The 16553-nt window shown below is 28.9% G+C and overlaps 1 protein-coding gene and 2 long non-coding RNA genes across 3 annotated transcripts in view; 2 read left to right on the forward strand and 1 right to left on the reverse strand.

The window, feature by feature from the left end:
- The window catches only part of sick (sickie), a 311918-nt gene that overhangs the window by 277173 nt on the left and 18192 nt on the right, over window positions 1–16553 (reverse strand). The window lies entirely within an intron of this gene.
- On the forward strand, window positions 779–4681 carry LOC137000573 (uncharacterized). The gene is made up of 2 exons (XR_010890846.1): window positions 779–2766; window positions 2920–4681. It is a non-coding gene; the product is annotated as an uncharacterized lncRNA (long non-coding RNA).
- Window positions 5272–8610, forward strand: LOC137000574 (uncharacterized). The gene is made up of 2 exons (XR_010890847.1): window positions 5272–7266; window positions 7420–8610. It is a non-coding gene; the product is annotated as an uncharacterized lncRNA (long non-coding RNA).

The following is a 16553-nucleotide window of genomic DNA, read 5'->3' on the forward strand; positions in this document are numbered from 1 at the left end:
GATGCCTAAACAATCCAGCCTATTTCTAATATAAAACGCTCCTGAGCCAGAGCTATCGGCGGCTCGGCCGCCAGCGGCCGAACGGTAGTGGTGGAACAGGAAGCGTTGTCTCGGAAATCGGCCCGAAATGTGCAACTAATTCCGAGCGCTGTTTTATTTAATTACGTAACACAAATATTCATTACGCTTCCTAAAATTGAAAAAAAAAGATACGTTTAATTATTAAGTTCAATAAGCAGAATTATAGCGATTTATTCTTGTTTTATGGCAGTGATCGAAATTAATTGAACTTTTCAGTCAATTCTTGTGCTCAATGTATTTTATTATAAAAATTTATATTTGTTACCTACTTTTTTATATATCTAAACATTTTCTATGTTACAAAAACGGAAAAATATTTTCTAATGGCAAATAATAAAAAGACAGTAAATTATAGTAAATTTAAAATATTAAAAATTTGCCTATTTTAATATAATCACTAAAGCGTTCAAATCTAAGACGTAGAAAACTGCAGCCATAAAGTAACTAGCAACAAAATAAAATATGAAAATCAAACCAATAATTTGAAGTATATTGCGCTATGAGAATGAAAGAAATGACGATAACGATGATGTATCTAAAATATAAATAATATGAAAAAATAAGCATGCAAGTACTTATATTTCTGATATGAGAAAGCATCTCAATTGCAATACTAAGCTTTATATTTAAATAAATTAAAAAAAAGCTCATATTTTATCGAAGTAATCAATAATATAGATCATAGTATTAATTATATTAACCATAATCTTCATTAATTTCTTGTACATTATTTCTCAAAACATTATTTATCTGCGTAACAAACACGATGTAATGCTTCTCTCTGCCCCTCTTTCTCTCTCCACCATATCATAGTTCTCGCTTCCTCTCCCTCCCTCTCGACCAACTCACTCTCTCTCTATCACACGCGAGCGCGCTCTTGCTCTCCCGAAATCGTTTACAATACATATTTCGCATCGGATCTTACCGCTTGTCTTGATAACTGTTAGGTAGATTTGAAGTCAGTATTTACATACAAACAGAAAAACTGTACGTCTCTTTCCTCGATCACCTCTATCAGGCACTTTTCAACGAAATAATCCTCGCATCGTGTTCAGTTAAATACCTTCTATCATACACATCAGATCACAATGAGTTGGGAAAAACAAGTTCACCCCACGATAGCGGAATGTTATACAAAAGAGAAAAATTTTCGAGCACAGTGTCGAAATCCGTCTTGCAAAAACATCTATAAATACGTGGCGATGAACAAAAATTTTGATTTCGAGAATCACCTACGTGAAAAGCATGAAGATTTTTGTCAACATGAAGAGAATAAGAAGAATAACAAGGCCTGGAAATATTTTAGGCTAACAACAGAAAAAAACGAAGCATGTATTATATGTGATATAAGTGATACCCCAGTTAAATTTTCACAAAATGAAAACTTATCGAAACACATAAAAAAACATTCGGAACTAGAAAAAAAGCTTGCACACCTAAAGAACGAAGATTGGATTTACAAATATCTGGAACAACTTGAAGATTTTTCTGCTAAATGTAAGCTTTGTGTTAATGAAACAAAAAGAATAAAATTAAGATTAACAACACAATTTTTACAAAAGCACATGGCTAAGCATGGAAAAAAGTTGCCAGAAATAAAGTCACAGATAAACAGAGATAAACAGTCTTTAAAATATCATACTGAAAAGCAGTACTTTTTTAATAAATGTTATACGAAGCCTATGAATTTGCGAACAGAATGTCGATTTTGCGAACGTAGCTTTGAATGTGTCTCCTATAAATCGCTTCAGCTACACATAAAGAAACATACATTTATTTGGAACAATGAAGAATCTACAAAGAAAGCACATGACGAGAACTGGTTATATTTTAGGTTTACGAGCGAAGAAGCAGAAGAAATAGAATGTATTTTATGTAAAATACCTGTGCTAAATGACCAAATAAAGAATCACGCAAAATATCATATTAAAGAAGGTCCACCATCCTATATATCTCAACATTGGTCACGTAAATATGTAAGACAAGAAGAAGATAATATAATATGTATAATTTGTGAAAAAAATATAAACGTTAATTTTAACAATGCGAACTTAAAAATCCATATCTCTGATAAACATGAAGACGAGATGAAAAGAATAAACGAAGAAGAAATATTTTGGAAATTGCAAACTGAAAAGAAAAGCTGGTTGCAAGAATATTATACAGATGCTGGTGATTTTCGAGCAAAATGTAAACTTTGCGAACGCAAAGTAGTATATATCAAAGAAACACAATTTAAAAACCACGTAAACGACGTGCATGATGAAGTTCACCATCTTGAAGAACATAAAAATAAACATGATATCTACCTAGGACAGTGGAAATATGTAAGGTACACAAATGACATTGAATCGGAGGAACCAAACACAGAATGCATGATATGTCAAAAAAATGTCACACTACCTCACATAGATCATTATCCACGCGAGATAGTGAACTATGCTCATCATTGGGCACTTAAATACGCGAGACAGAATAGACATGTTGCGAAATGTACAATATGTGAAACACCAGTAAACTTTGAATGTGACGTGGACAATTTAGAAAATCACGTATCATCTGTACATCAAAAAGAATTAAAAAAAAGACAAAAAAAAGAACAAAAGATAGAACAAATAGAACAAGGAACAGCACACGATGAAGCTACACCGTCGACAAGCTACGCAAATTAAAAAAAAAACGATCGTAAGTTTTAATTATATTTTATTAATGATGATTAATTAGAAATATTTGTCATAAAACTTTATTCTTGTAGTGGTGTACTCAATCAAAATATGATAAAAACAACAAAAATCAAATAATTAATATTTGCTTTTTATATCACAAATGTTTATATAGATTTATCTACATTGGACAATGGAAATGATGGTAGCGACATTTTCAAGTAGCATCTCATGACCAGCGATAACGACAGTCTTGATTTTGATCTCAGTGATTTGAAATACATGAAGACATTGGAGTATAATTTGACTTATTTGTCGCATATCGGTTTTGTGTTTATAAATGTATAAGATTTGCAAATTTAAATACATATATATTAATAAATTTATAACAACAAAATTGTTAAAGTTTATAAAATTATATACATAATTATAGATATTACTATATGATGTAATATTCTTCAAATTATGCTTTAAAATAAAATACTGTGTAACTACATTTATAAAAACTAAACCGATTTCGTGAATACAACAAAATTTTTCTCTAGTGACGAATCTTCGAGTGACGTACAGTATATATATAACAAAATTCAGATAATTAATACTTGTTCGAAATATTTATGTAAATTTTATGAAATGGCATTCTGCAGCTTAAAACAGATCTGTCTACGTCACTCAGTATTTGTAGAAAGAAGCTATTGGTTATATATTTTGCAATTCAACATAACAATATTACTTTTTTGTAAAGTATTATCGTGAAAAAAGTAGACGTCAGAACCCTTAGCAAATCTTTAACGACTGTGTTAAGAATGAACTGGAAAATTATATATGTCGTAGTTGGGCATAAATGTATTGTTTTCTTATACATGAGAAAACAGTATATCGCCAAATCCACGTACGAAATGTATATTCCTTTAGTTCCTTTTTACAATACTTGTGTAAACACCTTTTAACGCGTTCGCACGTCTACATTTTTTATGACTTTATGAAATAATTTTGAATAATCTTGTAAAAAGTAAAAGTTCGAATATGCGCAAGAAACAAACATAATGTCCATGTTTTAAAGATCATAACTAAAGAGCGGCTATGACAATTTTGTACAAAAATTCGAACAAATGTATGTCTTGCAAAAATAAGTAGTCATATAAATTTTTTTAAAATTCGTAAACATGTAGAAAAAAACATATGAAAAACTTTAAATACGAAAAGAAGAGAAAAGTATGAATACCGTCGGACATATGTCAAATATTTCAACAAATTATGTTTATAATATATTATTTGAGCAAATGTTTTGTCTATATTTGAATCTCTAATAAATTATGTAATAATATTCCGAAGCTTTATGTATAAGATACTGTATTTCTTTTATTACATTAATGTTATGTTTATGCTGGTATAAAAATTCTTCCATTACGATTAATATTGTCTTAAAGTATTATAGGCATATACTAGATTGTATTACATCTTCATTTTAAAGTTATTTAAAAAGTTTTCGATTACGAATTTAATGTCATCTCTAAAATAATTATAGCACGTAGCAGATTTTATCATTTTATCATTTTAATGTTATTATTATTTTAAAATTTCTCAACTGAAATTAATGTTGTATCTAAGGTATTATAAGTAGAAAATTGTATTATCTTATTATTTTAATGTTATTTCGTTTATTTCAAAATTTCTCGAATCTTTTACGAATTTAATGTTATTGTTTGCGTCATAAATGAGCTTTCGTCACATAGATTTGCATGTAAAAATAACATATTTGAAGATTCATGTAATTATTTAAACATAATTCGAGATTGATTGTATATTTACACAAATACATAAAGCATGTGATGATAATTATAACATTTATAATATATATACAAAAAAAAATTTATATATATAAACCCATGCTTTATTTAATTACGTTACGCAAATATTCATAACGCTTCCTAAAATTGAAAAAAAAAAATACGTTTTATTATCAAGTTGAATAAGCAGAATTATAACGATTTATTCTTCCTTTAAAACAGTAATCGGAATTAATTGAACTTTCCGGCCAATTTTTGCGGTCGATGTATTTTCTTACAAAAATTTATATTTGTCACCTATTTTTTTATTTATCTAAATATTTTCTATGTTACTGAAACAAAATAATGCTTTTTACTCATAAACAATGAGAACACAGTAAATTGTAGCAAATTTGAAATATTAAATATTTGCCAATTTTAATATAAATAATGAAGTGTTTAAATCAAAGACGTTGGAAACTGTAGTCATGAAGTAACTAGCAACAAAATGTTAGAATGTAAAAATCAAACCAATAATTTGGAGTATATTGCGCTATAAAAATGAAAGAAATGACGATAACGATGGTGGTGTATCTAAAATATAAATAAGATGAAGAAATAAGGATGTAAGTATATATATTTCTGCAATGAGAAAATATCTCAATTGCAATACTAAGTTGTATATTTAAATACATTAGAAAAATGCTCATATTTCACCGGTGTAGCCATATAGATCATAGTATTAATTAAATTAACTATAATCTTCATTAATTTCTTGTACATTATTTCTCAAAACATTATTTATCTGCGTAACGAACACGATGTAATGCTTCTCTCTGCCCCTCTTTCTCTCTCCACCATATCATAGTTCTCGCTTCCTCTCCCTCCCTCTCGACCAACTCACTCTCTCTCTATCACACGCGAGCGCGCTCTTGCTCTCCCGAAATCGTTTACAATACATATTTCGCATCAGATTTTACCGATTGTCTTGATAACTGTTAGGTAGGTTTGAAGGCTGTCAGTATTTACATACAAACAGAAAAACTGTACGTCTCTTTCCTCGATCACCTCTATCAGGCACTTTTCAACGAAATAATCCTCGCATCGTGTTCAGTTAAATACGTTCTATCATACACATCAGATCACAATGTGTTGGGAAAAACGAGTTCACCCCATGATAGCGGAATGTTATACAAAAGAGAAAAATTTTCGAGCACAGTGTCGAAATCCGTCTTGCAAAAACATCTATAAATACGTGACGATGAACAAAAATTTTGATTTCGAGAATCACCTACGTGAAAAGCATGAAGATTTTTGTCAACATGAAGAGAATAAGAAGAATAACAAGGCCTGGAAATATTTTAGGCTAACAGCAGGAAAAAACGAAGCATGTATTATATGTGATATAAGTGATACCCCAATTAAATTTTCACAAAATGAAAACTTATCGAAACACATAAAAAAACATTCGGAACTAGAAAAAAAGCTTGCACACCAACAGAAAGAAGATTGGGTTTGGAAATACCTGGAACAACTTGAAGATTTTTCTGCTAAATGTAAGCTTTGTGTGAATGAAACAAAAAGAATAAAATTAAGATTAAAAACACAAGCTTTACAAAAGCACATGGCTATACATGGAAAAAAGTTGCCAGTGATAAAGTTGCCAGTAATAAAGTTACAAGATAAACAGTCTTTGAAATATCATACTGAAAAGCATTACTTTTTTAATAAATGTTATACGAAGCCTGTGAATTTGCGAACAGAATGTCGATTTTGCAAAAGTAGCTTTCAATGTGTCAAATATCAATCGCTTAAGACACACATAAAAAAACATACATTTATTTGGAACAATGAAGAATCTACAAAGAAAGCACATGACGAGAACTGGTTATATTTTAGGTTTACGAGAGAAGAAGCAGAAGAAATAGAATGTATTTTATGTAAAATACCTGTGTTAAATGACCAAATAAAGAATCACGCAAAATATCATATTAAAGAAGGTCCACCATCCTATATATCTCAACATTGGTCACGTAAATATGTAAGACAAAAAGAAGATAATATAATATGTATAATTTGTGAAAAAAATATAAACGTTAATTTTAACAATGCGAACTTAAAAATCCATATCTCTGATAAACATGAAGACGAGATGAAAAGAATAAACGAAGAAGAAATATTTTGGAAATCGCAAACTGAAAAGAAAAGCTGGTTGCAAGAATATTATACAGATGCTGGTGATTTTCGAGCAGAATGTAAACTTTGCGAACGCAAAGTAGTATATATCAAAGAAACACAATTTAAAAACCACGTAAACGACGTGCATTATGAAGTTCACCATCTTGAAGAACATAAAAAATATCCACAGAATAAGTACCTAGAACAGTGGAATTATGTAAGGTACACATTAAACACTGTATTGAATAAACTTATCACAGAATGCATGATATGTCAAAAAAATGTCACACTACCTCACATAGATCATAATCCACGCGAGATAGTAAACTATGCTCATCATTGGGCACTTAAATACGCGAGACAAAATGGACATGTTGCGAAATGTACGATATGTGAAACATCAGTAGACTTTGAATGTGACGTGGACAATTTAGAAAACCACGTATCATCTGTACATCAAAAGGAATTAAAAAGAAGACAAGAAAAAGAACAAAAGATAGAACAAATAAAACAAGGAACAGCACACGATGAAGCTACACCGTCGACAAGCTACGCAAATTAAAAAAAAAACGATCGTAAGTTTTAATTATATTTTATTAATGATGATTAATTAGTAATATTTGTCATAAAACTTTATTCTTGTAGTGGTGTACTCAATCAAAATATGATAAAAACAACAAAAATCAAATAATTAATATTTGCTTTTTATATCACAAATGTTTATATAGATTTATCTACATTGGACAATGGAAATGATGGTAGCGACATTTTCAAGTAGCATCTCATGACCAGCGATAACGACAGTCTTGACTTTGATCTCAGTGATTTGAAATACATGAAGACATTGGAGTATAATTTGACTTATTTGTCGCATATCGGTTTTGTGTTTATAAATGTATAAGATTGGTGAATTTAAATACATATGTATTTATAAATTTATAATTTAACAAAATTGTTTAAATTTATATATTATATATATAATTATAGTCATTACTTTAAAACATATTATTCTTTAAATTATGCTTTAAAATCAAATACTGTGTTACTACATTTATAAAAGCTAAACCGATTTCATGAATATAACAGTTCCCTTTTATAATAACGAATCTTCGAGTGACGTAATCAGCACATATATAAAAAACTCAGATAATAAGTACTTGTTCGAAATATGCGTTAAAAATGTTTGTGTAAACTTTATCAAATCGCAATCTGCAGCTTAAAACAGATAAGTCTACGTCACTCTATATTTGGAGAAAGAAACTAATGATTATATATTTTGCAATTCAACATAAAAATATTATTTTTTTATGCAGTATTATCGTGAAAAAAGTAGACGTTAGAACTCTTAACAAATCTGTAACGACTGTCTTAAGAATGAACCGAAGGATTATATATGTCGTAGTTGGGCATAGATGTATTGTTTTCTTGTGCACAAAAAGACAGTATTTCTCTAAATCCACGTACGAAATGTATATTCCTTTAGTTCCTTTTTACAATGCTCGCGTAAATACTTTTTGAAGAGTTCGCACGTCTACATTTTCTATGACTTTATAAAATAATTTTAAAGAATCATGTAAAAAGTAAAAGTTTGGATATATTGATAAATGCACAAGAAACAAACGTAATATCCATGTTAAAACTCGTCACTTAAGGGCTGTGACAAAATTACCGAATATTCGAACAAATGTATGTCTGGCGAAAATAAGTATTGCCACATTAAATTTTTTTATATTCGTAAACGTAAAAACGTAGATGTAGAAAAAAAACATAAAAAACTTTAAATACGAAACAAAGAGAAAAGTATGAATACCGCCGGACATATGTTAAATATTTCAACAAATTATGTTTAAAATATATTATCTGTGCAAATATTCCGTCTAAATTTGAATCTCTAATAAATAATGTAACAATATCCTGAAGCATTATGTGTAAGATACTGTATCATTTCTTTTATTATTTTAATGTTATGCTTATGCTAATATAAAAATTCCTCGATCATAAATAATGTTGTCTTAAAGTATTACAAGCAGATACTAAATTGTAGTGTTTAATCATTTTAAGCATATTTAAAAAAGATTTCGATTATGAATTTAATGTCATCTCTAAATTAATTCTAGCACGTAACAGATTTTATCATTTTATCATTGTAATGTTATTATTATTTAAAAATTTGACAATTATGAAATTAATGTTGTATTTAAAATATTACAAGTAAGAAATTGTATAATTTTCTTATATTAATGTTACGCTTATTTAAAAATTTCACGAAACTTTTACGAATATAATGTTATGGTTTGTGTGATAAATGAGCTTTTAACACATAGATTTGCACGCCGAAGTAACACATATTTAACACATATTTCATGCAATTATTTAAATATAATTTCAAGTTAATTGTATATTCAAAGATACATAAAACATGTGATAATAAATAGTTCATTTATAATACCTATATAAATAAAAAATATATATATGTATAAGAAATTCATGTTTTATTTAATTACGTAACACAAATATTCATTACGCTTCCTAAAATTGAAAAAAAAAAAAATACGTTTAATTATTAAGTTCAATAAGCAGAATTATAGCGATTTATTCTTGTTTTATGACAGTGATCAGAATTAATTGAACTTTTCAGCCGATTCTTGTGGTCAATGTATTTTATTATAAAAATTTATATTTGTTACCTACTTTTTTATATATCTAAACATTTTCTATGTTACAAAAACGGAAAAATATTTTCTACTGGCAAATAATAAAAAGACAGTAAATTATAGTAAATTTAAAATATTAAAAATTTGCCTATTTTAATATAATCACTAAAGCGTTCAAATCTAAGACGTAAAAAACTGCAGCCATCAAATAACTAGCAATAAAATAAAATATGAAAATCAAACCAATAATTTGGAGTATATTGCGCTATGAGAATAAAAGAAATGACGATAACGATGGTGTATCTAAAATATAAATGATATGAAGAAATAAGGATGTAAGTATATATATTTCTGCAATGAGAAAATATCTCAATTGCAATACCAAGTTGTATATTTAAATACATTAGAAAAATGCTCATATTTCACCGGTGTAGCCATATAGATCATAGTATTAATTAAATTAACCATAATCTTCATTAATTTCTTGTACATTATTTCTCAAAACATTATTTACCTGCGTAACGAACGCGCTGTAATGCTTCTCTCTGCCCCTCTTTCTCACTCCACCATATCATCGTTCTCGCTCTCATTCCCTCCCTTCCTCTCGACAATTCTCTTTCTCTCCTTCTATCGCACGCGGCGCGCTCTTGCTCTCCCAAAATCGTTTACTATACATATTTCGCATCAGATTTTACCAATTGTCTTGATAACTGTTAGGTAGGTTTGAAGGCTGTCAGTATTTACATACAAACAGAAAAACTGTACGTCTCTTTGTTCGATCTCCTCTATCAGACACTTTTCAACGAAGTAATGCTCGCATCGTGTTCAGTTAAATACGTTCTATCATACAGATCAGATCACAATGAGTTGGGAAAAACGAGTTCCTCGCACGATAGCGGAATGTTATACAAAACAGAAAAATTTTCGAGCACAGTGTCGAGAACCATCTTGCAAAAACATCTATAAATACGTGCGGCATAAAAATTCTGATTTTAAGAATCACCTACGTGAAAAGCATGAAGATTTTTGTCAACATGAAGAGAATAAAAAGAATAGCAAGGCCTGGAAATATTTTAAGCTAACAACAAAAAAAAACAAAGCATGTAATATATGTGATATATGTGATACCCCAATTAAATTTTCACAAAATGAAAACTTATCGGAACACATAAAAAAACATTCAGAACAAGAAAAAAAGCTTGCATACCAAAAGAACAAAGATTGGAGTTGGAAATACTTGAAACAAGTTGAAGATTTTTCTGCTGAATGTAAGCTTTGTACGAATAAAACAAAAAAAATAAAATTAGGTTTAAGAACACACTTTTTAAAAAAGCACGTGGTGGGTGAACATGGAAAAGAGTTGCCAATAATAAAGTTGCCAGTAATAAAGTTACGAGATAAACAGTCATTGAAATATCATACTGAAAAGCATTACTTTTTTAATAAATGTTATACGAAGCCTGTAGATTTGCAAACAGAATGTCGATTTTGCAAACGTAGCTTTGAATGTGACACCTATCAATCGCTTAAAAAACACGTAAAAAATAAGCATGAATCAATTTGGGACGATGAAGAATCTAAAAAAAAGGTACATGACAAGAACTGGTTATATTTTAGGTATACGAAACAAGAAACAATAGAATGTATTTTATGTAAAATAACTGTGCTAAATGACCAAATGGAGAATCACGCAAAAGATCATATTGAAGAAAATCCACCATCCTATATATCTCAACATTGGTCACGTAAATACGTAAAACAAAAAGAAGATAATATGATATGTATAATTTGTGAAAAAAATATAAACGTCAATTTTAACAAAGCGAACTTAAAACGCCATATCTCTAATATACATGAAGACGAGATGAAAAGAATAAACGAAGAAGAAATATTTTGGAAATCGCAAACTGAAAAGAAAAGCTGGTTGCAAGAATATTATACAGATGCTGGTGATTTTCGAGCAGAATGTAAATTTTGCGAACGCAAAGTAGTATATATCAAAGAAACACAATTTAAAAACCACGTAAACGACGTGCATTATGAAGTTCACCATCTTGAAGAACATGAAAATGCACGTAATATCTACCTAGAACAGTGGAATTATGTAAGGTACACAAATGACATTGAATCGGAAAAACCAAACACAGAATGCATGATATGTCAAAAAAATGTCACACTACCTCACATAGATCATTATCCACGCAAGATAGTAAACTATGCTCATCATTGGGCACTTAAATACGCGAGACAGAATGGACATGTTGCGAAATGTACGATATGTAAAACACCAGTAGACTTTGAATGTGACGTGGACAATTTAGAAAACCACCTATCATCTGTACATCAAAAGAAATTGAAAAGAAGACAAGAAAAAGAACAAAAAATAGAACAAATAGAACAAGGAACAGCACACGATAAAGCTAAACCGTCGACAAGCTACGCAAGTTGAAAGAAAAACGATCGTAAGTTTTAATCACATTTTATTAATTATTATTGTTTACTTATATTTATCATTATATTTCATTCTTTCAATAGTGTAATCAATCAAAATATGATAAAAACAACAAAAATCAAATAATTAATATTTGCTTTTTATATATCACAAATGTTTATATAGATTTATCTACATTGGACAATGGAAATGATGGTAGCGACATTTTTAAGTACCATCTCATGACCAGCAATAACCACAGTCTTGACTTTGACTTAAGTGATTTGAAATACATGAAGACATTGGAGTATAATTTGACTTATTTGTCGCATATCGGTTTTGTGTTTATAAATGTACAAGATTTGAAAATTTAAATACATATATATTTATAGTGTGTGTGAAGCTGGCGTATCATTTCGCGGAAACTCACAAATAATTAAGAGTTCTGACTTTATTTTCAATAGTTCTAGAATTCCTGATAGTTTAAACAAATAGTTCTGGCCATTAAACCAACGAAAATGCCTCAGGACAAACTGGGACGCCAACTTCACGCAGCGTCTCACTTTGTCCTACGACATTTTCCTTATCAATAATTGTTGGAAATTAAAAGATTTATAGTTCTACAAGAGTTCTAAGAAGAGTTCTGCCATTTAAAAGCAAAAAAATATCAATAAAGATAAAATAAGAACAAGCGAATCCTTATATCTATAGATATACAGATGAGACGCCGGCCTATTTTTAAAAGTTCTGTTTATTCCAAATCAGTTCTCGTATAGTTCTGAACATGCACAATGCCTTTCCAAAGAATTCTGATAGTTACAACAATTAAAAATTAAAAAAAAAAATATTTTGCCCAAAAAACGTATTCTTTCAGGTATAAAGGTGAGACGCTGGTCGATTTTCAAGAGTTCTGTGTATTCCAACTTAGCTCTCGTATAGTTCTGGGCATGCACAATACCTTTCCAAAGAGTTCTGATAATTACAACAATTAGAAATTTAAAAAATAAATTATTTTACCCGAAAAACGTGTTTTTTTAGGTATAAAGGTGAGACGCTGGTCGATTTTCAAGAGTTCTGTGTATTCCAACTTAGCTCTCGTATAGTTCTGGGCATGCACAATGCCTTTCCAAAGAGTTCTGATAGTTACAACAATTAGAACTTTTTTTAAAAAATTATTTTGTCCGAAAAACGTATTTTTTCAGGTATAAAGGTGAGACGCTGGTCGATTTTCAAGAGTTCTGTTTATTCCAACTTAGCTCTCGTATAGTTCTGAGCATGCACAATGCCTTTCCAAAGAGTTCTGATAGTTACAACAATTAAAAATTAAATAAAAAATTATTTTGTTCGAATAACGTATCTTTTCGAGTATAAAGGTGAGACGCTGGTCGTATTTCGATAGTTCTATCGATTTTAAATGACATTTCGCGTCAGGCTGTAATCACTTTTTATTTCAATGAAGAGTTCTATGCGTTATTAAAATGTTAATGAAATAAATTAGATCTTTCGAGGCGCTGGACGTATAAATACCGAGCTATCAAGGTGAAACGTTGATTGTTTTTCTACAACGTCATGGATTAAAAAATTTTTATTTTACTGTGTAAGTATATTGTTTTAAATGTCCACGCCGTGATTCTGGATTATGCTAAGAACTAGATAAGTACATTTAAAACAATACACTTTTACACAGTGAAATAAAAAATTCAAAATCCATGACGTTGTAGAATAATGATCAGTCTCATCTCGATAACACAATATTTATACATCCAGCGTCTCGAGAGATCTAATTTGTTTAATCAACATTCTAATAACTTTTACGCATAGAACTCTTCGTAAAAATAAAAAGTGATTACAAACTGATACGAAATGTCACTTGAAATCGATAAATTATCGACATACGACCAGCGTCTCACCTTTATACTCAAAAAAATACGTTTTTCAGCCAAAATAATTTTTTAAAAAAAGTTCTAATTGTTGTAACTATCAGAACTCTTTAGAAAAGCATTGTGCATGCCCAGAACTATACGAGAACTGATTTGGAATAAACAGAACTCTTGAAAATCGACCAGCGTCTCACCTTTCAAACTGAAAAAATACGTTTTTCGGACAAAATAATTTTTTAAAAAAAGTTCTAATTGTTGTAACTATCAGAACTCTTTGGAAAGGCATTGTGCGTGCCCAGAACTATACGAGAGCTAAGTTGGAATAAACAGAACTCTTGAAAATCGACCAGCGTCTCACCTTTATACCTGAAAGAATACGTTTCTTGGGCAAAATAATTTTTTTTTTTAATTTTTAATTGTTGTAACTATCAGAACTCTTTGGAAAGGCATTGTGCATGCCCAGAACTATACGAGAGCTAAGTTGGAATAAACAGAACTTTTAAAAATAGGCCGGCGTCTCATCTGTATATCTATAGATATAAGGATTCGCTTGTTCTTATTTTATCTTTATTGATATTTTTTTGCTTTTAGAAGGCAGAACTCTTCTTAGAACTCTTGTAGAACTATAAATCTTTTAATTTCCAACAATTATTGATAAGGAAAATGTCGTAGGACAAAGTGAGACGCTGCGTGAAGTTGGCGTCTCAGTTTGTCCTGAGGCATTTTCGTTGGTTTAATAGCCAGAACTATTTGTTTAAACTATCAGGAACTCTAGAACTATTGAAAATAAAGTCAGAACTCTTAATTATTTGTGAGTTTCCGCGAAATGATACGCCAGCTTCACACACACATATTTATAAATTTATGACAACAAAATTGTTAAAGTTTATATAATTATATACATAATTATAGATACTTTAAAACATAATATCGTTCATATTATGCTTTAAAATAAAATACTGTGTAACTACATTTATAAAAACTAACCCGATTTCTTCAATACAACAAAATTTTTCTCTAGTAACGAATCTTCGAGTGACGTACAGTATATATATAACAAAATTCAGATAATTAGTACTTGTTCGAAATATTTATGTAAATTTTATGAAATGACATTCTGCAGCTTAAAACAGATCTGTCTACGTCACTCAATATTTGAAGAAAGAAACTACTTATTGTGATTATGTATTTTTCAATTCAACATAAAAATATTATTTTTTTATGCAGTATTATCGTGAAAAAAGTAGACGTCAGAACCCTTAGCAAATCTCTAACGACTGTGTTAAGAATGAACTGGAGAATTATACATGTCGTAGTTGGGCATAATGTATTGTTTTCTTATACATGAGAAAACAGTATATCTCCAAATCCACGTACGAAATGTATATTCCTTTAGTTCCTTTTTACAATGCTTGTGTAAATATCTTTTGACGCGTTCGCACGTCTACATTTTTTATGACTTTATGAAATAATTTTGAATAATCTTGTAAAAAGTAAAAGTTCGAATATACGCAAGAAACAAACATAATGTCCATGTTTTAAAGATCATAACTAAAGAGCGGCTGTGACAATTTTGTACAAAAATTCGAACAAATGTATGTCTTGCAAAAATAAGTAGTCAAATAAAATTTTTTAAAATTTGTAAACATGTAGAAAAAAACATATAAAAAACTTTAAATACGAAAAAAAAAGAACAGTAAGAATACCGCCGGACATACGTTAAATATTTCAACAAATTATGTTTATAATATATTATCTGTGCAAATGTTCTGTCTATATTTGAATCTCTAATAAACAATGTAACAATATTCTGAAGCATTATGTGTAAGATATTGTACCATTTCTTTTATTATTTTAATATTATGCTTATACTGATATAAAAATTCCTCGATTATGATTAATGTTGTCTTAAAATATTATAAGCATGTACTAGATTGTATTATTTCATCATTTTAAATTTATTTAAAATGTTCTCGATTACGAATTTAATGTCATCTCTAAAAAAATTCAAGCACGTAGCAGATTTTACCATTTTATCATTTTAATGTTATTATTATTTACAAATTTCGCAACTATAAAATTAATGTTGTAACTAAAATATTACCAGTAAGAAATTGTATCATTTTATTATTTTAATGTCACGCGTAATTAAAAATTTCTCGAATCTTTTACAAATTTAATGTTATTGTTTGCGTAATAAATGAACTTTTGCACATAAATTTGTACGTGGAAGTAATTATTTAAATATAATTCGAGATTGATTGTATATTCACATAGATACATATAGCATGTAATAATAATTATAACATTTATAATATATTTACATAAATATATAATATATATATATAAAAAACCAATGTTTTATTTAATTTCGTTACACAAATATTCAATACGCTTTCTAAAATTGAAAAAAAAAGAAAAGATACGTTTAATTATCAACTTATATAAACAGAATTATAGCGATTTATTCTTCCTTTAAAACAGTGATCGAAATTAATTGCATTTTGCGGCCGATATTTGCGGTCAATGTATTTGATTAAAAATTGATATTTGTTACCTACTTTTTTAATTATCTAATATTTTCTATGTTACTGAAATGGAATAATGCTTTTTACTCATAAACAATAAAAATACAGTATATTGTAGCAAAATTGAACTATTAAATATTTGCCTATTTTAATATATATACTAGTGTTTGAATCTAAGATGTTGAAAACTGTAGTCATGAAATAAGTAGCAATAGAATGTTAGAATATGAAAATTAAACCAAAAATTTGAAGTATATTGCGCTATGAGAATAAAAGAAATAATAACGATGGTGGCGATGGTATCTAAAATATAAACGAGATTAAGAAATGGGCATGTAAGTATTTATATTTCTGCAATGAGAATGTATC

This window comes from Linepithema humile, chromosome 6 (assembly GCF_040581485.1).
Source record: "Linepithema humile isolate Giens D197 chromosome 6, Lhum_UNIL_v1.0, whole genome shotgun sequence".
Lineage (NCBI taxonomy): Eukaryota > Metazoa > Arthropoda > Insecta > Hymenoptera > Formicidae > Linepithema > Linepithema humile.